A 27,601-nucleotide genomic window follows, 5' to 3' on the forward strand; every position below is an offset into this window, starting at 1 on the left:
GCGTGGATCACATCTTATCTTGGCTTGTGGATTTATCCTGTTTTAAGCCCGCTAAAACCTCCTCCCTCTGAATTGTAATTTGTTCGAGCATATCACAGTCCGGCCTGGTTTCTATAATTATATCATCCTTTGCTATAGGGAATACAAATGCAAAGTACTTATTGAAAACTTCACCTACATATTCTGGCTGCAGATAGACACCATTTTGATCCTTAACAGACACTACTTTTTCGTTGCTTATCCAATAAATTGACTAATAAAATGCCTTTGGATTTTCCTTTATTTTACCTCCCACTGCTTTCACATGCATCTCCCTTTGTTTTCCTGGACTTTTTGGTCCCACTCTTCATTGTTACAGGAACATTGGTCCTGCACCCATTATTTCCTTTTAAATGTACTATCACTGCGTGGGTATAGATTTTCTACAAATACCTGCTCCCATTATAATTTGGTTAGATCCTGACTGATCAGATATCTTTGTAAACAACTGACCTTTCCCTGCAATTAAGAATCATTATTTCTGGTTCATCTTTGCCCCTTTTCCATGGCTATCTTAAACCTTACTGAGTTATGGTCACTATCATCAAAATGCTCCCCTACTGAGATTTCTACCACTTGGGGAAAGTGAGGACCGCAGATGCTGGAGATCAGAGGCAAAAAGGTGTGGCACTGGATAAGCACAGCTGGTCAGGCAACATCCAAGGAGCAGGAGAGTCAACGTTTCAAACATGAGCTCTTCATCAAAAATATGGGGGGCGGGGGGAAGGTAACTGAGAATGCAATACATAGATGAAAGCGAGGGTGGGGGAAGGGGGAGGTGATGGTGATAGGTTGGAGAAGATGGTGGAGCAGATAGGTAGGAAGGAAGATAGACAGGTAGGACAGCGTTGAGTTGGAAGGTTGGATTTGGGATAAGGTGGGAGAGGGGAGAAGAGATCAGGGAACTGGTGAAAAAAATTGACATTGATCCCACGTGGTTGGAGTGTCCCAAGGCATTCTTCCTCCAGGCATTGGGTTCTGAGAGTTTGGTGGTGGAAGAGACCCAGGATATTTCCACCATATCGGATCTGCTCCCAGGAGGACCAATTCCACCCAGATAAACTCCTTCTTCCAGGACTGCAATTTCCCCTCCCATATGGTCAATGATGCCCTTCTCAGCCACTTCCCGCACTTCTGTCCCTGAACCCCACCCCTCCAATCACAACAAGCACAGAAACCCCTGGTCCTTACCTTCCATCCCACCAACCTCCAGATATAATGCATCATCCTCCACCATTTCCGCCACCTACAGACAGACCCCACCACCAGGGATGTACATTTCCTCCCCTATCTGCGTTCCACGGAGACCATTCCCTCCACAGCTCCAACCAGCCCACGCTCCACACTTGGCACCTTCCCCTGCCAGAAGTGCAAAACGTGTGCTCACATCTCCCCACCTCACCTCTGTCCAAGGACGTCCCACAGGATCCTTCCACATCCAACAAAGATTTACCTGTCCTTCTACACACATCATCTACTGTGTCCATTGTTTTCAATGTGGTCTCCTTTACACTGGGGAGACAGGACACCAACTTGCGGAACGTATCAGAGAACATCTCTGGAACACACGCACTAAACAACCCCACCGCCCTGTAGCCATACCCTTCAACTCTCCCCTCCCACTCTGCCAAGGACATGCAAGTCCTAGGCCTCCTCCATCACCAGACTTGAACCACCCAACACCTGGAGGAAGAACACCTCATCTTCCGCTTTGGGAGCCTCCAACCAAATGGGATCAATGCAGATTTTAGCAGTTTGGTCATCTCCCCCCCCCCCCCCCCCCCCCCCACACACTGCCCCAGATCCAACCTTCCAACCCGGCACTGCCCTCGTGAACTATCCTACCTGTCTGTCTTCCTTCCCACCTATCCATTCCAGCCTATCACCTCTCCCCCCTCCCTCACCTTCATCTACCTATCACATTTCCAGCTACCATCCCCCCAGTCCCACCTCCCCCCATTTATCTTTCTGCCCCCTTGGGCCACCCCCTCATTCCTGATGAGGGGCTCATGCTCGAAACATCGACTCTCCTGCTCCTCGGATGCTACCTGACCAGCTGTACTTTTCCAGCATCACACTCTTTGTTTCTACCACTTGCCCAGCTTCATTCTCTAAAGTTAGATCCAGTACTGCCCCTTACCCATTCCTTTTGGGATTATCCACATGGTGGCCTTTCACACTTTAGGGAAATTAAAATCCCCTACAATAATTACCCTGCCATGTTTACACTTTTGACATCTGCCTGCCTTTCTTGCTCACCCTGACTGTTTGGGAGTATGTAGTACACCCTCAACAATGTGACTGTCTCCTGTTTAATTTTAAATTCTACCCATATGGCCTCAAGTGAGGAATCGTCTAAGATACCATCCTCTTGTATTTGTAATAATACAATCTTCAATGTTGCGACACATCTCTTTGCCCTTCCTGAAGATTCTACACTTTGGCACATTGAGTTATCAGTTCTGCCCCTCTCTCAACCATGTGGATGGAAATGATAGCATATCCGTGTATTAATCAGCACCCTCGACTGGTCTGCCTTACCCTCAGGACTCTTGCACTAAAATGATTGCCATCAATTCTTGCTTTGTTCCCCAATACCTTTGCAGCTCAGGTGCAACCCTTTGAACATGTACAGGTCCCACCTTTCCCAAAACAAGATCCAGTGATCCAGGAATCTCCTCACTCTTGCAGACTCTTTAGTCATGCATTCATCTGTTATAGCCATTTATTCCTCTACAAAGGAGTACATGGCACCAAGTGTAATCCATTGATTACAGCTAGAGGTCCTACTTTTATCACACTAAATCCACGGGTCTGTTTCTGTGCTGTACATCTCTATGACCTCATCCCTCTTTCTATCAGTGTCAATGGAAGCAATCAGAACCATAACCACTAACTGTTTGCCCTCCCCTTTCAGATTTGTGGCATCCCTGTTCTGTCTCCTCTTCCTTTCTTGAACTGTCAGATTATATTTACTACCTCCAAATTGACAGGACCCATTCCAGAACCTATAGAATTTGGGAAGATCATCACCGATCACTATCACTTACATAGACCTCTTTCATCACTTAGATACAGATCACCTGGCCCAGGGCCAATCATCCCATTATCCTCTCCAGTCCTTTTAATACTGCTTTATTTCAGTTCCTCATTCTCACTGAGCCCCTTGGTTATCCGGTATTTCTGAAAGGTTTTTCTGTATCCTTTTGAAGTTTTTAAAAAACGTTTCTCTGTCATTTCCTTATTCCCTATTATGAATTCTCCCATCTCCCCTGTAATGGGCCCACATTAGCTAATCTTCTCCTTTTCACAAACCTATACAAATTTTCACTAGTCAGATTTTATGATTCTTGCTTATTTACTGTCTATTTTTCACAAATGCCTCAAAAGTATTTTTTTTTAAAATGGTTTTTTTGAAATAAATATCAAGAATTAAAAGGAACTGTCAGCCCCTTTGTTGGCTACATAGATCTCTGAGGCCAATTTCAAAAGATGAACAGAAGACTTTCTTTCTGGTTGATACACATTTCCTTCACAAAAATAAGGAATGTCTGTCAGATTTTGCTATGTGAAAATTGGCTCCATGTTTTCTACATGACAACACTTTCAAAAATATTTAATTGGATATGAACTGCATTGGGACATCCTGAAAATGCAAAAAGACAAGTTACTTCTCGCTCTGTAACTGGATACCATCAGGGTTCAGTCCTAAACTTGTCCTTTACAACCCTGAACTTGTACAAAGACTCACTGAATACCATCCAAACTTGGTCATTAGTAATGAGGAAAAGGATTAAAAAATAATGGGAATGAAAACAAACATACAAAGAGATCTGGGGCAAAGCTTTTATCTTGCTTAATCAAAACTCCCTTCTAAAGTAAAACAGAATTCTTGCCTGCGTTCCAAGATTCCATGAGCAAACGTCCGGAACAAAAATCAAAATGAACTTTTTGAACAACAATCTCAGCAGAAAGTCAGACTTCTGACCCAAAATAGTCCTTCTCGGTCACAAAGAGCATTCCTTCCTGGCTCCATTTAAATTACATAAATACTGCAAGCCAGTCTCCAGTATATTTGAACAGGGCTATGTCCAAATGGACTTCTGTACTTACAGTACAGAACAAAAAAGAGACTCAGTTTCTGTTGCCCTGATTGCAGTTTTGTGTTCAGTTAGCGAATTCTAAAAGTTCTTCTCCCCATCTATTTACCCCTCCCTCATTCTTTTCCTTCCTGTCCTGAAGGTGCTGATTCATTCTGACGCAAAGATCCACAAGTGTTCCAAACCGTCAGGGGTGTTGATGGAATATATCATGGATTAACCTTATTTTCACTTTGTGGCAAGCCAGCAACTAGACAGGATAAATGCAGCATGACCAGGTGAACAGAGGAAGGGTTTAGGAGATATTTATGTAAAGGCAGGTGAGGACACTGAATACTTTACCCAAAACAGCAGTAAGAGTAGAATTCATTGTCATTATTATTAAAATGAATTTGATGGTGAAGTACAGTAGAATGAGTGGTCAACATCAGCTGAGATCAGTTGGGCCATTAGCCTCTGCTATCTATTATATATAAACAGAGATGACTAAATATTTCCCTTGCTCTTTAAAAGCTGTCTGATGAAAGGGGCAGAGAGCTGGAATAGCAACACTGCTAAGCAACATCCTCAGAGCAGATATGAGGTGCAGGCCATCAGCAGTACCTCATCCTTCCATTGTAAGCCTTGGCATTAGTTTCCGGTCAACCTCTTGACTACAAAGGGTATCACAGCAAGTTTGATTGAACAAGGTGAGGATTCAGTCCTGAAGCTATGGAGTCCCAACTATAAATTTTACCGTCTTGTACATCACATTGGCAATTGTAGCAAGACTGGGAAATCCCATTCTTCTTCTCTGTCTTAGGCTGTCCTTCAAGACTGGAATTTGTAGGACCCGAGGTGACTAAACAATCTAATTCTGGACCTAGTGTAGGTTAGGTGGGCTTGGATCAGCGCAACATCGAGGGCCAAAGGGCCTGTACTGCGCTGTATTTTTCTATGTTCTACATTTTGAGCCGGTATTTTGCTGGAGAAAGCCAGTGGGAGGCTCTTTCTGTCGCTTGCATTTAACTCCATCTGGAACTGATGGATTTGCCCAAAATGTTTGCCACTTTCACACACAATTCCTCTCCAGTTTGGTCAATCTTAAGGGGCAAGAGATTCCTATGAGTGGACAACAATGCTGTAATCCTTCCAGGGAAACTTTGAGGATATCCTTGAAGCATTTCCTTTGCCCTCCTGGTAACTGCTTGCTGTGACAAAGCTCAGATTGGAGAGCTTGTTTTGGAAGTCTTGCGTCAGGCATGCAGACTATACATGGTAAGAACATCTGAAGTTTGCCTGTAAAGAGGCAGCCACTGGCTTCTGATCAGGAGTGATTTTGAACTCTGAATATTTGTGTTTTGGGAAACATACTGGTTTTTAAAGCCAGTTGTTTGGAACCAAAACCTCTTCTGATCTTTTATGTGGCTGGTAGCTTAACCACAAAAGGCAGGTTTTCTGGGTGTAAATATCTTTAAAAAACTCATAGCAAGCATGAGAAACTCTTGTCATGTTCACAAGAAGCTTGACACACCATCCAAGACAAAGCAACCTACTTGATTGGCACCATACCCACAAGCATCCATTCCCTCCACCATCAATCTTCAGTATGCACTGATGCCACTATCATCTACAAGCTCCTTAGGCAGCACCTTCCAAACCCACAACCATTTCCATCTAGAAGGACAAGGGCAGCAGATACATGGGAACACTGCCATCTACACGTTCCCCTCCAAGCCACTCACTTGTAATCATATCGCCACTGAGTCAAAATCCTGGAATTCCCTCCTTAAAGGGCACTGCAGGTCAACCCACAACAAGTGGACTGCAGTGGATCAAGAAGGCAGCTCACCACCACCTTCTCAAGGGCAACTAGGGACGGGCAATAAACACTGGCCCAGCCAGTGACACCACATCCCACAAACTGAATGAGTAATTTTTAAAAATCTTAATCGTCACCTTTTGCCAAGAACTGATTTCAATTCCAGGGTTATGAATTGAATTAAAACATTCCCCCAGCTGTTGTAATGGGTTTTTAACCCACACTCTCACTACAGATACCACCAGCTCTGCTCCTTGCTCAGTGTCAAGCTAGCTATGTTCTAAACGCTGGCCACAATGCTACCAGCACCCAGAAAGAGGGACATCAGGAAATGCCCCACAGCTCTCGACCTTAGTCGTTGTTACTCAATGGTCCCTGCTTGGGGCTTGTAGGTGTCAGATGAAACAGGAAGTCTCCATGTATGGACAAATAACCGGTTAATCCTCCCGGTCATGTCAACAAGTCAACTTGACGGAAAGCCAAAGAGAGCAGAAATGAAGAATATATTTAAAATAAAAAAAAACTCGAGCAAGACTCAAGCCTTTGGACAGGAGGGGCATTGCATCAAATGAGTGACCACAAACTCGATTCCAAATTAGGGAAAGTTGTTCCGTGATGGTATGGACTCTCCGGAGAATGGGGACCTTTTATGATGTTTTAAAGATAAGGTAAAGATTAATTTCTCGTTTTAAAAAGTCACAAAAGACGGCGCTATAAAGCAGCGGGTGATGGTACAAATAGACCTCGTGCGGCAAGAAACATACAAATAACTCAGAAAAACTTCAACACTCACCAGGTACAAGTTGATGAATTTACGTCCCACACTCGAAAATGCTGCTCCCCATCTGAGGGGGATTCACAAGACAATATTTGCGTAGGTTACCGAGCATTCTGGTGTATAATAACTGACAGCTTTAACCTAACACGGAATAATTAACCCGCACTATCTCCCAGTTAAGCAGCGTTTTGAGTCCAGTACATTTATAATAATAATGCGAGGGAAGAGAGAGAGAGAGAAAAAGGATGGTTTGCGGCATAATAATACTCCAATTATTAGCGTCCCACCCAGGGAGAATACAAGTTAAATAAAGGAGCACCACACTCTATTTAACCAAAAACGCAACTTACCTGCCAAATACATTCAATCGTCTGCAACCAAATATTATGGAGATCCTGGGGTTTCCTAGAATGAGGACAAAAACCATGCAGTGAAAACCGACTGAACTGATCAACAGCGCCTTCAAAGCATATTTACATAATACAAACATAGACTTACATTTATATCAGCAAACCGGTGACCTGTCACTGACTTACCAGTTAATGCAGCAGCGAGAATTTTATTAAATGGGAGGGAGACACAGAGAGAACAAACAACAAGGTTTCACTCACACTGCATGGGTGGTCACTGCTCCCGTCCCATTAAGCAGAGGATCTTTCGGTTCCTTGGAGACTTTGCTCTCTCTCTCTCTTATTTGTTGCAATCAAATTAGCCTCCAGACTGAGAGGGAGAGGCTATACCTCCGCCGCCCACTGCACCCGAGGCTCGCAATCATTTTGTTTATGATGTTGGGTGCTTTTTTTAAATCAAAGACTGCTCAAGATTCCTTGAGGAAATAGGTCACGGCTGCAATCAAAACATATGGGCCCAATCTTTCAGTAAGAAAAAAACCCTCTTGCTTTTAACCCTGTCTGTCTAATAAAATTCACAACCACCCCACCCTTGAAAGTTGTTGGTTCCTGTAAATTCTCCTCCAAGCCACACATTATCCTTGACTTGGAATTATATTACCTCCCCATCACTGCCATTGGATTAAAATCCTGGAATTCCCTTCCAAACAGCACTATAGGTCCCTATATCCCAAGGACTGCAAAGGGTCAAGAGAGGTGTCTCACTGTAGTCTACTCCATGACAAAAGTATAAGAATGAGGAAAGGAGTAGGCCATTCAGCCCCTCCAGCCTGCTCACCATTTGATACATTCATCAGAAGTCACATGTCACCAAATTATAATCCAACAGGTTTATTTGTAATCACAAGCTTTCGAAACACTGCCCCTTCGCCAAGCAGCATGATGGTTCAGTGGTTAGCACTGCTGCCTCACAGCAACAGTGACCCAGGTTCAATTCCACTCTCAGGTGACTATTTGGGTGAAGTTTGCACACTCTCCCTGTGTCTATGTGGGTTTCTTCTGGGTGCTCTGGTTTCTTCACACAATCCAAAAATGTGCAGGTTAGATGGATTGGCCAATCTAAATTGCCCTTAGTGTCCAGGGATGTGTAGGATCAGTAGATTAGGAATGGGAAATGTTGGGGGGGGGTCTGAGTGGGATCCTCTTTGGGGGGTCAGTATGGGCCGAGTGGCCTGTTTCCATACTGTAGGGAATCTATGTGAAAGGTTACAGAATGGGAGCAAGCTGGTAGAACATTGGTTAAGTCAAAAGGTAAGAAAGTCAGTGATGATTGTTTTAATACAACAGATGTACGGACAGGTCTACATGTTGATTTTAGCCAATGTGCAGGATGGCCATACTCACCTGAAATCCCAGTTATACAGAAGTTGGAAAAGGTGGTGGTAAACAGAAGAAAGTGCGGAATTTAATTTGTTTTTAAGCTGTAAGTAAAGTGATAAAAGACCAGGAGTGAACCGTCTTCTTACATTCACAAGGTGTGGGCATCACTAAGAAAGACCAATATTTCTTGCTCTTCCCTAATTGATCCAAATGGCTAGCTCAGTAATTTCAGAAGGCAGTTCAGTGTCACCACATTGTTTTGTATCTAGAATCACAAGGAGGTCAAATCAGGTAAGCACAATAGATTTCCTTCCCCAAAGAGCATTGGATGGGTTTCTAAAGCAGTCAAGACAAGGTAAGCAATAGTGGAGGTTCCTTCCTAAAGGACATTAGTGAACTAAATGGGATTCACAACAATCGATGATAGTTTTATAGTTACCATTGCAAGACCATCTCTCACTTCCAGATTAATTAATTGAATTTAAACTCACCATCTGCTATTGTGGGATTTGAATCTGCCTCCACAATCCTGTGACATTACCACTGTGCCACTATTTCCCTGACAAAACCTATCTATATGACGTTAAAAATCACACAACACCAGGTTATAGTCCAATAGGTTTAATTGGAAGCACACTAGCTTTCGGAGCGACGCTCACTATCACCTGATGAAGGAGCGTCACTCCGAAAGCTAGTGTGCTTCCAATTAAACCTGTTGGACTATAACCTGGTGTTGTGTGATTTTTAACTTTGTACACCCCAGTCCAACACCGGCATCTCCAAATCATATCTATATGACTCACTGGATAAACTCAATGTCTGGTGTGGGACACAGTTATACAGACCAGCTTGATGCGAGGGTAGATCTTCAATCTGTATTCAGTTAACCAATCTTGTTCCAGGGTAACAGTGTGGGCACTTTCATTCTCAGTTTCAGGAAAGAAAGAATTCAGACTGTGATTCCTGCACTTGATTAAGTTACCTAAACTCTTCTCCCTGGCCTCACCCTGACATTGGATTGTTGAATGAGTGTGCAGATGGCCATGATCCTGACTGAGCAATCCAGCACCTCTGCACCAACATGAGTCAGCACTTTAAAGAGAATTGAGCGAACATTGGAAGAGGCACAACAAGGCTTTCATGGAGCTTTATCCTTTAAAAGCTTTCACCCACCTCCTAACAGATACAGAACATTGGAAAGATCTGTTTTGATGGAAGAGTAAACCTATTTAATATTTGCATATGTGCTTAGGACAGGCACAGAACCTTACTAAAATTTAGCTTGCTACTTCATCGAGTCATCCTAATTTACAAATCTGTGGTTTCTGGAATCACACCAGATCATGTGATTTCAGATTTAAGGCTGTCAGAGTTGACAGAAATGTAATAGTCTGGTTGAGCCAGTAAACCAAGACTAAGCATGTGTTAAATGGCACATCCAGAGGATGAATGGATTGATGTGGTTTCTTCATCCAAACTAAATCTTACTGAGCTGGGTCCATTTGCGGAAGGCTAATAAATTTGAAATTTCTATACCATTGCTCTTCAATGCAGCAAGAGCAGATTCAGGCTCAGATAAGATGCTGGCCAATGTTTGGAAACATGTCAAAGTGTGGTCAGATATGAGGCTCTATGTTTGGGCTCATTGGCCTCAAAAGAACCACAGAAGCTATGTCCAGGGACACCGAATTTCCTAGGTGGACAATCATACTTGTTGGCAAGTGATTGCCAACGATGATGTTCTGGGTTATTTAGAGAGATAAACAATTAAAATTTCCTATTCAAAACTCTGTATTGACCAGCTTTTGCATCTTCATTAAATTAGTTTTGTTCATAATTTTTGTTTTGTTTAAGAAAGAAACCTGGTCAATGGATCTTGTTAGTCTGTGCTATATGTAGAGAAAGTTATGTTAGGAGCTAAGTGAAACAATTGATTTATGTTGTGACCTATGGCATGGTGGAATTTGAGTTGAGAATGTGGAGCTGGAAAAGCACAGCAGGTCAGGCAGCATCTGAGGACCAGGAGAATTGACATTCCTGATGAAGGGCATTTGCCTGAAATGTCGAATCTCCTGCTTCTCGGATGCTGCTTGACCTGAAGTGCTTTTTCAGCACCACGCTCTTCACTCTGATCTCCAGCATAGTGGAATTTGAGACAGACAGAGCAATTCTCCCATTTTGGCCATAACAGTACTAACAAGGATATGTCGACTCCATCATCTGGCTGGAATCCATGAATCCCACCAACCTAACTTGGCAACCTGACCAGGGTCTGCCTCCTTTTCATGGCTGGTATGGCAGCTTCTGTGTCAGAAGAGTTGGGTTAAGGCTACAATCCAGACAGTTTCTGAATATTGGATATACATGCAATAAGGGAACATGGCTGGAACAATGACAACGTGCGAAAGGCATCTGGCTGGGTATATACATAGGAAGGGTTTAGAGTGATATGGCCAAATGCTGGCAAATGGAACTAGATTAATATAGGATATCTGGTTGGCATGGACGAGTTGGACTGAAGGGTAGGTATCTATGTGTACATCTCTATGACTCCATGACTCTAGGATCATTCATGAATATCATTTGAGGGGGGGTACCACAGAACAGTCATTTCGCAAGAAACTGAGTGCTAATAAAGGAACATATTCCCAATGCAGTGACAATGGCATATGTCTCTGTTCAGGGCACTGAAGACTAGAAGAACTTAAAATGATGAGCCAAGTTGTGTGAAAAAGGTGCATTTATTTGAGAATTAATAGCAGCAGTAATGTATATTTATAGATTGCCTTGGACATAATAAGATATCCCAAGGCATTTCACAGGAATATGATAGAACGGTATAACACTGAGCCACATAAGGAGGTCAAAACCTTAGTCAAAGATGTTGGTTTTAAGAAGTATTTTAAAAGAAGGAAGTGAGGTATAGAGATTGAAAGATTTGGGAAGCGAATTCCAGAATATGAGGCCTAGGTAGCCGAAAGTATGGCAACGAATGGTGGAGAAAATAAAATAGGGGTGCTTAAGAAACCAGAGTTGGAAGTGCAAATTATATGATATGTTTTGGATGAAATCCAAGGCCCTGGATTAAAAAAAACAAACAAGCTGGAGCTGCAATACTGGTACAAAGTGTAGTGATTGTAATGAGGTCAGTCAGGTGGACCTCATAGAATATGGATTTCCTGATTGGGATTGTTAACCTGGTCTAATCAGAGAGCCCTGGCTGACAGATATAAACAGGAGCGTCAGAGATTCTGTTCACTCTGAGAGCTGGCTCTGAATAGGCTTGACCAGTGTCAAGTACTATGCACGTGTAAATAAAGGGTGACAGGATACTGGCCTCTGTGGAGGTATTTTGCAAAGATTAAAAAAAAAGTATATTTCAGTCAGCCAGAGAATTTGTCTGCTCTGATGAGGTAGCCACACCCAAATGATCAAGCCTGCCTAATCTCTTCACAATCACAGGACAACACCGATCATTCACCCTTGGGAAAGTGTTCCAGGGAAAAATTTTGCAGAATCATTTCCACACAAGAGTTTAATGGGTGCAATCGAATCCATGCCTGAGCTAGGTGTCTGGCAGGGACCCATGGGTAGGAGTGGATTTGCTAGGCTGCATGATTGATCAATATTCTACACTTTGCAATCTCGCTGCTGCATAAGCACCTGAATTAGAATTTTAATTTGGATTACTAACTTACCTTTGCTCTTAGCTCAACAGGAACAACCAATGTGTGGATTTGCCATATCGTAGAAGTAGGCAATAAATTCACATTCCCAAGTTGGCAGTGGAGTTGAGACACTAACCTTTTGTCACTTTCAGAGAGGGCACCAGCAATTGACACACATGCACAGAGCAATCTGAGCATGCCATTAGCAATCTGGAACTAATGACCCAAATTTCCTACTCCATGTCTGTCTTTCTAAATGAATCCATTCATGGTGCCTTTCAGATCAAGAGGTAGGAGTTTAGCTGCTGTTCATTATCAGCACTCACTTGTCATGTTAGCCCTATCCATAAGCTTCACACTCTGGTTAGTTTTTGTCTTAGAATTGGGGTGATTTTTAAAGGAATGGGATGTAAGTCAAGATCCTCTGAGACCTATGAAAAATGTTAATTTCTAAGCAGCTTTCTTTATGTATTTAATGTGATTATTCCCTACTTTGAAATTGAAATCACTGACTCCTACAGTGATGTGATCTCGGCATGCTGTCACATCCCAGTGCCTCACTTAGGTGCTTCCTATTTGTCTGGCATCACAGCTGACTGTTATTCAGTTCCTTATGGCATCCACGTATTATCTTTCCAATAGTGAGGTAATTGGATAATGTATTTTGGATGATTTTTTTCTTCATGCTCCCTAACCTAGGTCCACAGAGTCTGAATGCTGAAATCCTCTTTGAGTGTTCGGGAAACATGGTTAAACCAGTTTCTTTGGACACTAAATTTGCAATAAATATCACTGACCACTTTGGAGGGGGACAGTGGCGTTAACAGCACTATTATTTGACTAGTAATCTGAAGGCACAGGATAATATCCTGAAAGCACAGGTTCAACCATGGTAGTTAAATTAAATAAGTCTGAAATTGAACATTGGATGCTGCATGAACTGCTCTGCTTTTCCAGCACCACTCTAATCTAGACTCTGGTTTCCAGCGTCTGCAGTCATTGTTTTTACCTGAAATTGAACATTAGTCTACATAATGGTGTCTGCAAAATTATTGTTACCAAACCAGTTGGTCCTACTTCACTTAGGATCAGTGCAGTGTGGAAACAGGCCATTTGGGCAAAAGTGAAGACTGCAGATGCTGGAGATCAGAGTCAAGATTAGAGTGTTGCTGGAAAAGCAGAGCAGGTCAGGCAGCATCCAAGGGGCAGGAAAACCAATGTTTCGGGCAAAAGCCCTTCATCAGGAATGAAGAAGAGCTTTTGCACGAAACATTGATTTTCCTGCTCCTCGGATGCTGCCTGACCTGCTCTGCTTTTCCAGCACCACTCTAATCTTGAAACAGGCCATTTTGCCCATCCAGCCCACACCAACCCTGTGAAGAGCATCCCACCCAAACCAAATAGCGCCCCCCCCCACTCCCCCCCACCTTATTCCTGTAACCCTGCATTTCCTATGGCTAATCCACATAGCCTCCACAGCCCAGGACATTATGGGCAATGTAGCATGGCCAATCCACCTAAACTGCACATCTTTGCACTGTGGGATGAAACCGGACACTCAGAGTTAACCCACATAGACACTGGGAGATGGTCCAAACTCAACACAGACAGTCACCCAGGGTGAAATCAAACCATGTGCCTGATGCCATGTGGCAGCAGTGCTAACCACTGAGCCACCTTGCCGCTGATCCACTGAGGAAAGTGAAATCTGTCAGCCTCACCAGAATGACCCTTAACTGCCCTCTGAAATAGGCAAGCCAGTCAGCAAATGGACAAATGGGAACAGACAATCAATACTGGTCGTGCCAGTGATTCTACCTTCCAAGGAAGGATTTTAATTTTAAAAACACAATTAGCTAGCTTCTTACAACCAATTGTGAAAAATCTGTATTAATGTAACTCAAGATATTATCATCTTAGCGTGCAATCCCATAACTCTCTCATAAAGGATTAATACTCTATTGCCTGCTTTAAAAGTAGGTATGGCTTTGGGAGAAATATTTACTGTTAATCAGTATGTGAATCTTTCTGCTATTTTGAACTATTCCACAAGGGAGGATTGTGTAAATAGTGAACCAATAACAAGCGCAGATTTAAGGTAATTAGCAAAAGAACAAGAAACAGAAGTTTCACAGACTCTGAATGATGTGGGCAATGCTGAGACAGTTGGGAAAACACTGTGAGAATTTAAAAAAAATCAGATTTTCAATACCAAGAAAATAAAGTCCAATTTTCTGCTGACCTTTTTAATGGCTAGATGAGACTCTTGCTAGAGTGCAGCAAAAGCCTATTTTCATGTATTAACTTCTCATTATTCCCTAATATTACCTAATTTACATTTAGCTTGTCAATTTCCCAGTACAGATGAAAACAATTCCCAATACAAATTCCTGGACAGGTAATTGGCAGCTGTAGCTTGCTGGTGTCATCCCCAGGCATCTACCTGGGTCAACATTCCCCAGTATCTCAGGGCACATTCCATGGACAGTGACCATTCACATCCTTCATTCACAGAGGTTGGCATTGGCAAAGAAGTGGTCTCACCACATCATCATGATTCATCTCGGACTAACTCGGAATATAGTTCGGCACTTCAGTGATGAAGTTTGGAGCTCACTCGCACCTTACGTTGCAATGTTGCTGCCAGGATACTTTGCAACTAGGGACTGGCACCCATTTCATGCATTTACCCTTTGAGGCAAAGAAGACCCTGTCCATTAGCTGTGGTGTTCGGTAGAGTTTTAGAGTTCGGCCCAACCAGTCCACACCGACCCTCTGAAGAGTAACCCACCCAGACCCATTTCCCACTGACTAATGCACCATAGCACTATGGGCAATTTAGCATGGCCAATTCACCTGAACTGTACATCTTTGGACTGTAGGAGGAAACTGGAGCACCCAGAGGAAACCCACACAGATATGGGGAGAACATGCAAATTCCACACTGACGATCGCCTGAGGGTGGAATCGAACCTGGGATCCTGGTGCTGTGAGGCAGCAGTGCTAACCACTGAGCCACTGTGCTGCCGTTCCAGTGAGTGGGTCAGTGACTACAAAGCTTGATTTCCATTCCTGCTGATAAGGTAACTTTTCTGCTTATAAATTCTGTGTCAGTATTCCTTCCCTCTCTCATACTGCAGCTGATAAAGGGGCGTGCTGCGAAAGCTTGTGATTTCAAATAAATCCATTGGACTACAACCTGGTGTTATGTGATTTTTGACCTTGCTGAAAATAGGACAGGATACAGCAGAAGATTGAGTTTGGGATGAGTTGGTATCTTCCCCCATGTTTGCCCTGTCTCTGATACATGCTTGCTTTTGAAGGAAGTTGTAACATTTTTGTTTGGGGGGGGTGGTATCTGGCACAGTGATTCTGGGTGAACCAGACATTGACACTAGAACTGGGTCTGGGTGGGTTAATTTTCGGAGGGTCGGTGTGCACTTGTTGGGCCGAAGGGCCTGTTTCCACACTGTAGGGAATCTAATCTAATCTAACCTTCTGAGTGAACCCTCAGAGTATCCTTGTCGCATTTTCTTTCACTATCATGGGAGCCTACATCAAACTCGAAATCTCTGCTTTGGATTGTGCTGTGCACAATTTGGCTCCACCTTTACCTGCAGAACTCCAGCAACTGATTGCTTGGGTGTGAGTGGCTTTGGAATCATGCGAAGGGTGTTTTGGAAATGCAGATTCTGTCTTTAGTGGTATGATCAAAATCTTGCCTCCAGGTGCCACTCAAGTTTAAAATTACAGAATCTATAATTACTAATTGAATCTTTTCACTGTTTAAGGGGATGCAGGATTAAGATTGTGTATGTCATTACATTTGCTGAAATCCCTGTGACAATGGTCCTAATGAAATTTCTGCAAATTAATCCTGTTCAAACGAGCAATTCTCTCAGTTGCTGATTGAAAATCCCATTCCCACAGATCATAAAGGGAGATATAGAATTTTTGACTAAATGTGGGCTTGTGGTAATGTTGCTGTTTCAGGCCATTTCAAGGGTAGAACAATCAAATATAATTTTAATCAGCAGTGGTTGAAGGAGAATGAAAGAGAAATTCTACAAAAGGCTGAATCAGGAGAAAGGGAAATTTGCAGTTTGGATCCACACAGATTCAATCATGTTAAGTACAGTCAAACTGTGTTAATGCACACAGTTCAAGTTACAGAATTGCTAAAGTGTTCCTTGTGTTTATGAGTGCATCCATACTGATGTTAATCTAGTTCTCTTTCATTGTCGCCTTCCGTGTCTCCTCTCAGTTCCTTGTGTGTGGTGCTATGTATTTATCTGGTACTGTGTTTCAAAACTGACGTGATTGGAACTGAGCAGTCAAAAAGGAAATGGATCCCATTGGTGGAGACATTCATTTAGGAATGGCTGTTCCATCATTGTGAGTGTGGATATTTTCTGTCAGATTGTGAGGCTATACTCAGTGTTCCATAATATTACCACAATCAAAACATCATTGGCATGACCAGTATTGAGGGGCGAGAGTGTGGTGCTGCAAAAGCACAGCAGATCAGGCTGCATCTGAGGAGCAAGTGAATCAACGTTTCAGGTATAAACCCTTCATCAGGACCAGTATTAATCCTTCAACCAACACCATTATATTAGATTATTCAGCCATCATTATCTTGTTGCTGGTGGCATCTTGCTGTGCTTAAATTGGCTGTCACACTCCCCACATTACAACAGTAAGTAAACTTCAAAAGTACTGTATTTCATGGGCTGTAGAGTGTTTTGGAAATTCCTTAGCATGTGAGAAGATGCTATATAAATGCGAGAATTATACCCAACATTGTAACAGTGTTATTTCTAACAACAAATGTATATTTGGAGCTGAACCTGTAAATGAGGAGGGTGGTGGTGTAGTCATACTATCACTGGTCTAGTGATCCATAGCCAAAGCTCTTGCTCTGGGAACATGGGTTCAAATCCCCTCATGGCAGTTGGGATTTGAATTCAATTCAATTAATAGATTTGGAATTGAAAGCTCTCTTCAATAATGGTGATCGTGAAACTATTATCAGTAGTTGTAAAAATTAATCTAGTTCTCTTACACCCTTTAGGGAAAAAGCTCTGCCACCTTCACCTGGTCTGGTCTGGTCTGTATTGGGAATATTAATATACATCCCTTAGTGGAAAAAACAGTAAATCTTGGGAATGAATGTACTGGATCTTCATCATGAGGATGAGTCAACTATTAAGGAAGTTAGACAGCATGGTTGGAAAATCATAATCTAATCAAGCAGAGTCAGCAAGACTCTGTGAAAGGGAAGTCATGTCTGACTAATTTAGTCAAGTTTTTCAAGGAAGTATCAATAAGAGTGGAGAGAGGAGAAACCAGTAGATGTGGATTTTCTTAAGGTGTTCAACAAGGCATCTCATAAAAGGCTAAGTCACAAGAGGTAGTTTATTGGTGCAGATGGAGGATTGGCTAAAAGGCAGGAAACAATGAGTGGGAATAATGATTTCATTTTGGGTTGGCGATTTGTGACCAGTGGGTATTCCACAGGGATCAATAGTGGAACTACAACTGGTCACTATATATATTACTAACTTGGAGAAGGAAACAAATCTACTATGGCTAAATTTCTGGATTTCACAAAAATAGGTGGAAAGCCAAGTTGTGAGGGGGATATAAACTTTTTACACAGAGGTATTGATAGGTTAGGTGAATGGGCAGATGTTGGCAAATGGCATACGATGTGGGAAAATGTCATGTTTGTTTTGGAAGTGAGATCAAAAGAACAGGGTATTATTTAAATGGAGAAAAACTGCAGAAAGCTGCCACACAAAGGGAATTTGGGGGTTCCTTGTAAAGGAAGCACAGAAAACTAGCACACAGGAAATCAGGAAGGCAAATAGAATGTGAGTCCTTATTTCAAGGGGGTTGGAGTATTAGAGTAGGCAAGTCTTACTGCAACTATACAAGGTACTGGTGAGACCACATCTGGAGTACTGTGAACAGGTTTGGTCCCCTTATTTATGGACAGAAATCATTTCACTGGAGCCAGTTTAGCGAAAGTTCATGAGGATGACCCCTGGCATGGAGGGATTGTCTCAGGAGTAAAGGCTAAATAGGTTGGGACACTATTCATGTGAGTTTAGAAGAATGAGATCTCATGGAAACATAGGATTCTTAAAGGGCTTGACAAGGTAAGTATTGATAGAATGCTCCCCCTCATGGGAGAGTGTAGGACCAGATGGCATAGTCTCCGAATGTAAGACTGTGATGAAGAGGAATTTCGTCTCTCAGAGGGTTGTCAATCTTTGAAACTCCTTGCCACAGAGAGGTGTGGGTCAGAGCCCTTGTTAAAGCTGAGATAGATGCTTGATCAGCTGGGGAATCAAGGATTGTTGGGGTCAGAGCAGGAAAGTGGACATGAGGAATATTAAATCAGTCACAATCCTTTTGAATGGCAGAGCAAACTCAAAGGGCCGAATGGCCTACTCCATTTCCTATTTCTTATAATGTCTGATCAGTCATTCAGGTGTTTGGAGAGACAGGCAACAGAGGCAAGGCAGGCAGGCAGTCTGGGAGCTTTCATAGTTTTGGCTACTGTTGGGAAGGAAGGATAGGGGTTGCCCCCTTTGGGAAGATATGCTCACTGAAGTATAATGAGATTCATGAAAATCGTGATGATGTGACTCTGACATTAATAGCAGAAAGAGGGCAGTCTGGAGGTGTCAGACATTACACTGGAGAGCTGCATTTGAATACATCATGTCTCACTCTCAAACAATGAAGGCTGCTTCCATTCAAGGATATGAAGTAAATGGGTTTCAGGTGGGTGGGCTGACTGCTGATCTTCCAGAGAGGGTTGGGGAATACAGCACCCCTTGTAAAATACAGCCTAAAGTTAGAGAACTGTTTGCTGACTTTCCATGGATAACATCTTTGCTCTGAATCAGAAGGACATAGGTTCAAATCCCACTAGAGACTTGAGCACAAGAATCTAAAGTGATACTTCAGCTCAGTGCTGCACTGTTAGAAGTGTTTTTTTGGTTGTAATGTTAGCCGAATCCCTGTCTGCACACTTGGATGGATGTCAAAGGCATCCCAAGACACAGTCTGTTAGAAGAAAGAATTGATGTTCTGGTTAATATTTATCTTTCAATTATCATCAATAAAACAGGTAGTCAACACATTTTGTTAGATGAAGTTTTGTTGTGCAAAATCTGACTGCTGAGGTTTCCTATATAATAGCTGTCCCAAAATACATAATGGTCTGGAAAGCACTTTATTAGCCTGAGGCTGTGGAAGGTGCTGTATAAGAAGTTCTTAATTTTATTTCAAAATACTTCAGTCCAATAATTGTGATATTAATAGCAAATGTAACTTACAATGCACAACATTAGTTCAATAAATAAACAAAGCACTTCCGGTACAGACTAGAGTTTGTGTTTCTTTATTCTTTTGTGGGTATCATTGGCAACGCCAGCATTTGTTGCTCAACTCTAATTGCCCTTGGACTCAGAGGGATCTGCCAGACCTCCGGGAGATGATTAAGTGTCATCCACATTGCTGTGCAGGAGGCTATGTACATGTAGGCTAGACTGGTTAAAGACAGCAGCCCTGAAGGACGTCACTGAACCAGGTAGTCACAATGACTTAATGGTCACATAAGACTAGTTTTTGTTAATTAAACAAATCTAAATTCCAACAGCTGCCAAGGTGCCATTTGAACTCATATCGATAGCGCCTCTGGATACTAACCTAGTGACACCCCCACCATGTCATCCACCACTTGCTTGTTCTACAACTGCCCTCCAGCACCCTTGGCCTGGGCAAAGAAATATCATGACAAATGGGAACAGGAATCTTGCCTATGTCCGTGAGGCTGCCCCATCATTAATTAATGTCCTGTTGAAATCACACTGGCTTCCTCAACTACGGATACCTATCTGGTTCACCCCCACCCGTTTCTATCCTCTCTGTCCCACACTCCTCTCCTTTCAGATGCTCTTGTTTTTGTAGCTTGTGAGGTGCCTTGAGATGGTTTATTGTGTTGTAGGTGCTATATAAATGTATGCTGTTGTTGATGGTCACTTGACACTTGATGCTGCATTGCCAAACTGTGGCAGCTGCTTTGAGGGGTTGGATACTGAGTTGCTGAAGCCAGGGCATTGTACTTGAACTGTTGGCTGCAGTCTGGTTAGCATCCAAACCCAGGCAAAAGACATCAAATAACAGAGAAGTGTTGCTCGTTCCAAATCAATGGCTTCTGATAATGAACCATGGCACTGACTTTATGCATTTGTCAATGAGTGTCGGAAAATTGTGTTGAAAGGGTTTGTGACATGAACATGTAATGGAAAGAGCTGAATAACCTAAACAAGGAAGACAGTTATGTAATGGTAACGTCACTGGACTACTAACCTGGAACCCCATGCTCAAGCCCTCGGGACATAGGTTCAGATCCACCAAAGCAGATAGTGTAAGTTAAATTTGATAAAAATTTGTAATTAAAAGCTAACTTAATTATGACCATGTGACCATCATTGTGAACACCCGCTTAGTTTACTCATGCCTTTTAGGAATGGAAATCTGCTACCCTTGTCTGGACAGCAATGTGGTTGACTCTTAAGTATCCTCTGGGCAATTAAAAATAGATAGTAACTGCAGGCCTAGCCAGCAATGCCCACATCCCATGAATGCATAAATAAAGTAAGGACCTAAGGGGAAGAATGAATTCATATTCATGTCACTAAATAGGAGAGGGTCAAATACTACAGTATAAAGATAGGTCTATTTTCCAATCCTAGCAAAGTAAAGGTAATTGTATATCCTGTTTTATATTATATAGCAATGGTGCAGTTGAATTTTCCAGATATATGAGTGAGGGTGTATCAGGCAAGTGAACATGGCATCCCATTTCCGTGTTGGATAACTAGTTCTAATCCAATTTCTGGTGATATAAAGGGAAGATTCCCAGAAGTTTCTGAGTGTTTGTGGGTCTTGGTGGTTTGGCATCAATAAGACTTTAACATGTTTGATTTGGGAAAGGGTAAGATTAGCCAGGGTTTGATTCTGATCCATTGATGGAAATGTGTTGCTGGAGAAGCGCAGCAGGTCAGCCCTTCTTCAGGAAGGGCTAATGCCCGAAACGTCGATTCTGCTGTTCCCTAGATGCTGCCTGACCTGCTGCGCTTCTCCAGCAACACATTTCCATCTCTGATCTCCAGCATCTGCAGACCTCATTTTCTCTTCTGATCCATTGGCCTACCGTTGAAAATGAATCTGGATGTTGGGGACAACAGGATTGAGTTCAGGATTGCTTTCAAGTTTGAATAGCCATCAGGTGACACAGTGGACGATCCATGAATCAAGTTGAGCTAAATACTCAGTGGATTTGAATCCTGTTAAAGGTCATTAGTTTTATTGGAGGAGTGGGAGGAGAAAACAATAGCATACATTTCCACAAAGAAGTGAACTGGAGTCGATGAAATGGCAGAATTCTCCTCCAAACAATATATGAAATAGAGTTCTGTTTTCATTGTTTCCCAATGAGTGATTTTCTCTTTGTACACAAGACAGCCATAAAAGCGTGCAAATGATTAAAGCCAGGTTCCATTAAGTCAGATTATCCAGCATCACCCATCCATTATTCAACCATTTATATCATTATTTGTTTTACTCTCTTTCCATTTACAGCTTTTCTTTATAATGAGTCATTCAAAGAAGGTTCTTATTGTGTTTTTACAACTAGCAAGCCCTTTTAAGAGTATATAAATTCCCTGTAGGTGTATTGCGTGACTGGAGCAGTGCCTTAGCAGCTAGAAATTAAGCTCTCTTCATCCAATTTGACTTGACATTTACACAGAGACAAAAGCAAAATATAGGGAGTTGATCGCTGAATGGAGCACTATCAGTGCAACACAGTTGTAGGGAGGAATCTACTTTTTTTATTGAATTAAAAAAGTAACAAAACAAACTTCAAAATAAAACTCCAGTGGATGGCATTTTCACCCCTGTATTACTTTCACTTGATCTTTTACAACCTGTTTGCTATATTCCATGAGGAGATAATGTGTCTTTTTGTTAGCCAGCATTTGCCAGATTTTATATAGCATAGTTTTTAATGTTGTTACATGCTTTTAAAAATTAATTTGCACAATTTTTCCATTTTGGTTACTCCTATTATTAATTGATGTTAGGGAGCAAGAGGCTTTCAAAAAGGAAGCATTCAAAATCAGTTCCAATGAAGAATCAAACCAGACTCAAAATGCTCACTCTGTTTCTCTTTCCACAGATATTGCCTGACCTGCTGAGTTTCTCCAGTGCTTTCTGTTCAGATTTCAGATTTTAATGGCAGTATTTTGCCATTATTCAAAATCTTTGTCCTTTTGACAAATCCCTCCTCGGTCTTGCTCCTGTTCAGATCAAATAGAGCGCACACAGCAAAGTCCCACTTTTCAGAGGGCAGGTGTTCCTTGAGAATGTTACAATTGGTGATTTTTGCAAATGATGAACATGAGAGACTGTAAATGTGCAGAATGCACTTTTACTTCAGAAAGTAAGTTTCCTTATTCTCTTTTGTTAAAACCGTGGATGAACAAAGATTATAGTCACAGTTGGCAAACAATTGTATTGCTGGCTTTGCACAGCTAAGCAAATTTGCAAAAGGGCAGACATGCATATTGTGCGACATTAATTGAATTGAATTGAACCATTTACTGTCACGTGTTCAATATAAAATACAGTGAAAAGTATTTTCTGAAAAGTATACCTTCAAAAGCCCTTTATTAGGAATCACTTTCGCAACTCTGTCTTTACCAGACAGAGTGCTGCTCCATGACTACACCATACCACACCATGACACTGCCCCCAGAGTGTGCTCCGAGCTACACCAGACCGCACCATGACACTGCCCCCAGAGTGCTGCTCCGAGCTACACAAGACTATACCATGACACTGCCCCAGAGTGCTGCTCCGAGCTACACAAGACTATACCATGACACAGCCCCAGAGTGCTGCTCCGAGCTACACCAGACCGCACCATGACACTGCCCCAGAGTGCTGCTCCGAGCTACACCATACCACACCATTACACTGCCCCAGAGTGCAGCTCCGATCTACACCAGACCACAGCATGACACAGCCCCAGAGTGCTGCTCCAGGTTACACCAGACCACACCATGACACTGCCCCAGAGTGCTGCTCCGATCTACACCAGACCACACCATGACACAGCCCCACAGTGCTGCTCCAGGTTACACCAGACCACACCATGACACTGTCCTAGAGTGCTGCTGCAGGCTACACCAGACCACACCATGACACTGAAAATGTGATGCTAGAAAAGCGCAGCAGGTCAGGCAGCATCCAGGGAACAGGAGAATCGATGTTTCGGGCATAACCCCTTCTTCAGGGCCCGAAACGTCGATTCTCCTGTTCCCTGGATGCTGCCTGACCTGCTGCGCTTTTCCAGCAACACATTTTCAGCTCTGATCTCCAGCATCTGCAGACCTCACTTTCTCCTCATACCATGACACTGCCTCAAAGTGCTGCTCCAGGCTTCAGAAGACCACACAATGACACTGCCACAGAGTGCTGCCTTGAGCAACACCAGACTGCACCATGACACTGCCCCAGAGTGCTGCTCTGAGCTACACAAGACTACACCATGACACAGCCCCAGAGTGCTGCTCCAGGCTACACCATACCACACCATGACACTGCCCCCAGAGTATGCTCTGAGCTACACCAGACCACACCATGACACTGCCCCCAGAATGCTGCTCCGAGCTACACAAGACTACACCATGACTCTGCCACAGAGTGCAGCTCCGATCTACACCAGACCACAGCATGACACAGCCCCAGAGTGCTGCTGCAGGCTACACCAGACCATACCATGACACTGAAAATGTGTTGCTGGACAAGCGCAGCAGGTCAGGCAGCATCCAGGGAACAGGAGAATCGACGTTTCGGGCCATGAAGAAGGGCTTATGCCCGAAACGTCGATTCTCCTGTTCCCTGGATGCTGCCTGACCTGCTGCGCTTTTCCAGCAACACATTTTCAGCTCTGATCTCCAGCATCTGCAGACCTCACTTTCTCCTCATACCATGACACTGCCTCAGAGTGCTGCTCTGGGCTTCAGAAGACCACACAATGACACTGCCACAGAGTGCTGCTCCGAGCTACACCAGACCACACCATGACACTGCCCCAGAGTGCTGCTCCAGGCTGCGCCAGAGTGCTGCTCCAGGCTACACCAGACCACACCATGACACTGCCCCAGAGTGCTGCCCCGAGCTACACAAGACCACACCATGACGTTACCCCAGAGTGCTGCTCCAGGCTACACCAGACCACACCATGACACTGCCCCAGAGTGCTGCTCCAGGCTACACCAGACCACACCATGACACTGCCCCAGAGTGCTGCTGCAGGCTACACCAGTCTACACCATGACAAAGTACCAGAGTGCTGGTCCGAGCTACACCAGACCACACCATGACACTGCCCCAGAGTGCTGCTCCGAGCTACACCAGACCACACCATGACACTGCCCCCAGAGTGTGCTCTGAGCTACACCAGACCACACCATGAAACTGCCCCCAGAGTGCTGCTCCGAGCTACACCAGACCACACCATTACACTGTCCCACAGTGCAGCTCCGATCTACACCAGACCACAGCATGACACTATCCTAGAGTGCTGCTGCAGGCTACACCAGACCATACCATGACACTGAAAATGTGTTGCTGGAAAAGCGCAGCAGGTCAGGCAGCATCCAGGGAACAGGAGAATCGACGTTTCGGGCATAAGCCCTTCTTCAGGGCCCGAAACGTCGATTCTCCTGTTCCGTGGATGCTGCCTGACCTGCTGCGCTTTTCCAGCAACACATTTTCAGCTCTGATCTCCAGCATCTGCAGACCTCACTTTCTCCTCATACCATGACACTGCCTCAGAGTGCTGCTCCAGGCTTCAGAAGACCACACAATGACACTGCCACAGAGTGCTGCCTTGAGCAACACCAGACCGCACCATGACACTGCCCCAGAGTGCTGCTCCAGGCTACACCAGACCACACCATGACACTGCCCCAGAGTGCTGACCCAAGCTACACAAGACTACACCATGACACAGCCCCAGAGTGCTGCTCCAGGCTACACCATACCACACCATGACACTGCCCCCAGAGTGTGCTCTGAGCTACACCAGACCACACCATGACACTGCCCCAGAGTGCTGCTCCGAGCTACACCAGACCACACCATGACACTGCCCCCAAGAGTGTGCTTTGAGCTACACCAGACCACACCATGACACTGCCCCCAAGAGTGTGCTTTGAGCTACACCAGACCACACCATGACACTGCCTTCAGAGTGCTGCTCCGAGCTACACAAGACTACACCATGACTCTGCCACAGAGTGCTGCTCCGAGCTACACCAGACCACACCATTACACTGTCCCACAGTGCAGCTCCGATCTACACCAGACCACAGCATGACACAGCCCCAGAGTGCTGCTGCAGGCTACACCAGACCATATCATGACACTGAAAATGTGTTGCTGGACCAGCGCAGCAGGTCAGGCAGTATCCAGGGAACAGGAGAATCGACGTTTCGGGCATAAGCCCTTCTTCGGGGCCCGAAACGTCGATTCTCCTGTTCCCTGGATGCTGCCTGGCCTGCTGCGCTTTTCCAGCAACACATTTTCAACTCTGATCTCCAGCATCTGCAGACCTCACTTTCTCCTCATACCATGACACTGCCTCAGAGTGCTGCTCCAGGCTTCAGAAGACCACACAATGACACTGCCACAGAGTGCTGCCTTGAGCAACACCAGACCGCACCATGACACTGCCCCAGAGTGCTGCTCCAGGCTACACCAGACCACACCATGACACTGCCCCAGAGTGCTGCCCCGAGCTACACAAGACCACACCATGACGTTACCCCAGAGTGCTGCTCCAGACTACACCAGACCACACCATGACACTGCCCCAGAGTGCTGCTCCAGGCTACACCAGACCACACCATGACACTGCCCCAGAGTGCTGCTGCAGGCTACACCAAACTACACCATGACAAAGTACCAGAGTGCTGGTCCGAGCTACACCAGACCACACCATGACACTGCCCCAGAGTGTGCTCTGAGCTACACCAGACCACACCATGACACTGCCCCAGAGTGCTGCTCCGGGCTTCAGAAGACCACACAAAGACACTGCCCCAGAGTGCTGCTCGAAGCTTCACCAGACCTCGCCATAACACTGCCTCAGAGTGCTGGTCCGGGCTACACCAGATCACACCATGACACTGCCCCAGAGTGCTGCTGCAGGCTACACCAGACCATACCATGACACTGAAAATGTGTTGCTGGAAAAGCGCAGCAGGTCAGGCAGCATCCAGGGAACAGGAGAATCGACGTTTCGGGCATAAGCCCTTCTTCAGGGCCCGAAACGTCAATTCTCCTGTTCCCTGGATGCTGCCTGACCTGCTGCGCTTTTCCAGCAACACATTTTCAGCTCTGATCTGCAGACCTCACTTTCTCCTCATACCATGACACTGCCTCAGAGTGCTGCTCCGGGCTTCAGAAGACCACACAATGACACTGCCACAGAGTGCTGCCTTGAGCAACACCAGACCGCACCATGACACTGCCCCAGAGTGCTGCTCCAGGCTACACCAGACCACGCCATGACACTGCCCCAGAGTGCTGCTCCGAGCTACACCAGACCACACCATGACACTGCCCCAGAGTGCTGCTCCGAGCTACACCAGACCACACCATGACACTGCCCCAGAGTGCTGCTCCGAGCTACACCAGACCACACCATGACACTGCCCCAGAGTGCTGCTGCAGGCTACACCAGACTACACCATGACAAAGTACCAGAGTGCTGGTCCGAGCTACACCAGACCACACCATGACACTGCCCCAGAGTGCTCCTCCAGGCTACACCAAACCACACCATGACACAGCCCCAGATTGCTGCTCCGAGCTACACCAGACCACACCATGGCACAGCCCCAGAGTGCTGCTCCGGGCTACACAAGACCACACCATGACACTGCCCCAGAGAGCTGCTCCAGGCAACACCAGACCACACCATAACACTGCCCCAGAGTGCTGCTCTGAGCTACACCAGACCACACCATGACGTTACCACAGAGTGCTGCTCCAGGCTACACCAGACCACACCATGACACTGCCCCAGAGTGCTGCTCCAGGCTACACCAGACCACACCATGACACTGCCCCAGAGTGCTGCTGCAGGCTACACCAGACTACACCATGACAAAGTACCAGAGTGCTGGTCCGAGCTACACCAGACCACACCATGACACTGCCCCAGAGTGTGCTCTGAGCTACACCAGACCACACCATGACACTGCCTCAGAGTGCTGCTCCGAGCTTCAGAAGACCACACAAAGACACTGCCCCAGAGTGCTGCTCGAAGCTTCACCAGACCTCGCCATAACACTGCCTCAGAGTGCTGGTCCGGGCTACACCAGATC

At 44.6% G+C, this 27,601-nt stretch overlaps 1 protein-coding gene and 1 long non-coding RNA gene across 4 annotated transcripts in view; one reads left to right on the forward strand and one right to left on the reverse strand.

Annotated features, from left to right (window-relative positions):
• Positions 1–7,589, reverse strand: part of LOC122565419 (uncharacterized) — a 40,182-nt gene extending 32,593 nt beyond the window's left edge. For both annotated transcript variants that reach the window (XR_006316167.2, XR_006316168.2), the window contains exons 1-2: positions 7,255–7,589; positions 7,069–7,123 (exon numbers count right to left, since the gene is read on the reverse strand). This is a non-coding gene — a long non-coding RNA (uncharacterized LOC122565419). The remainder of the gene's footprint in view (positions 1–7,068; positions 7,124–7,254) is intronic.
• haus8 (HAUS augmin like complex subunit 8) overlaps positions 6,466–27,601 on the forward strand; it is a 186,068-nt gene continuing 164,932 nt past the window's right edge. Inside the window, exons 1-2 of one of the 2 annotated variants that reach the window (XM_087975994.1) lie at positions 6,466–6,608; positions 14,460–15,199. The gene's annotated coding sequence lies outside the window, so the exon portion shown is untranslated. The remainder of the gene's footprint in view (positions 6,609–14,459; positions 15,200–27,601) is intronic. The other variant, XM_087975995.1, reaches the window with a different exon arrangement.

Source organism: Chiloscyllium plagiosum, unplaced genomic scaffold (assembly GCF_037043375.1).
Source record: "Chiloscyllium plagiosum isolate Xiang-an unplaced genomic scaffold, Cpla_swu_hap1 HiC_scaffold_28, whole genome shotgun sequence".
NCBI lineage: Eukaryota > Metazoa > Chordata > Chondrichthyes > Orectolobiformes > Hemiscylliidae > Chiloscyllium > Chiloscyllium plagiosum.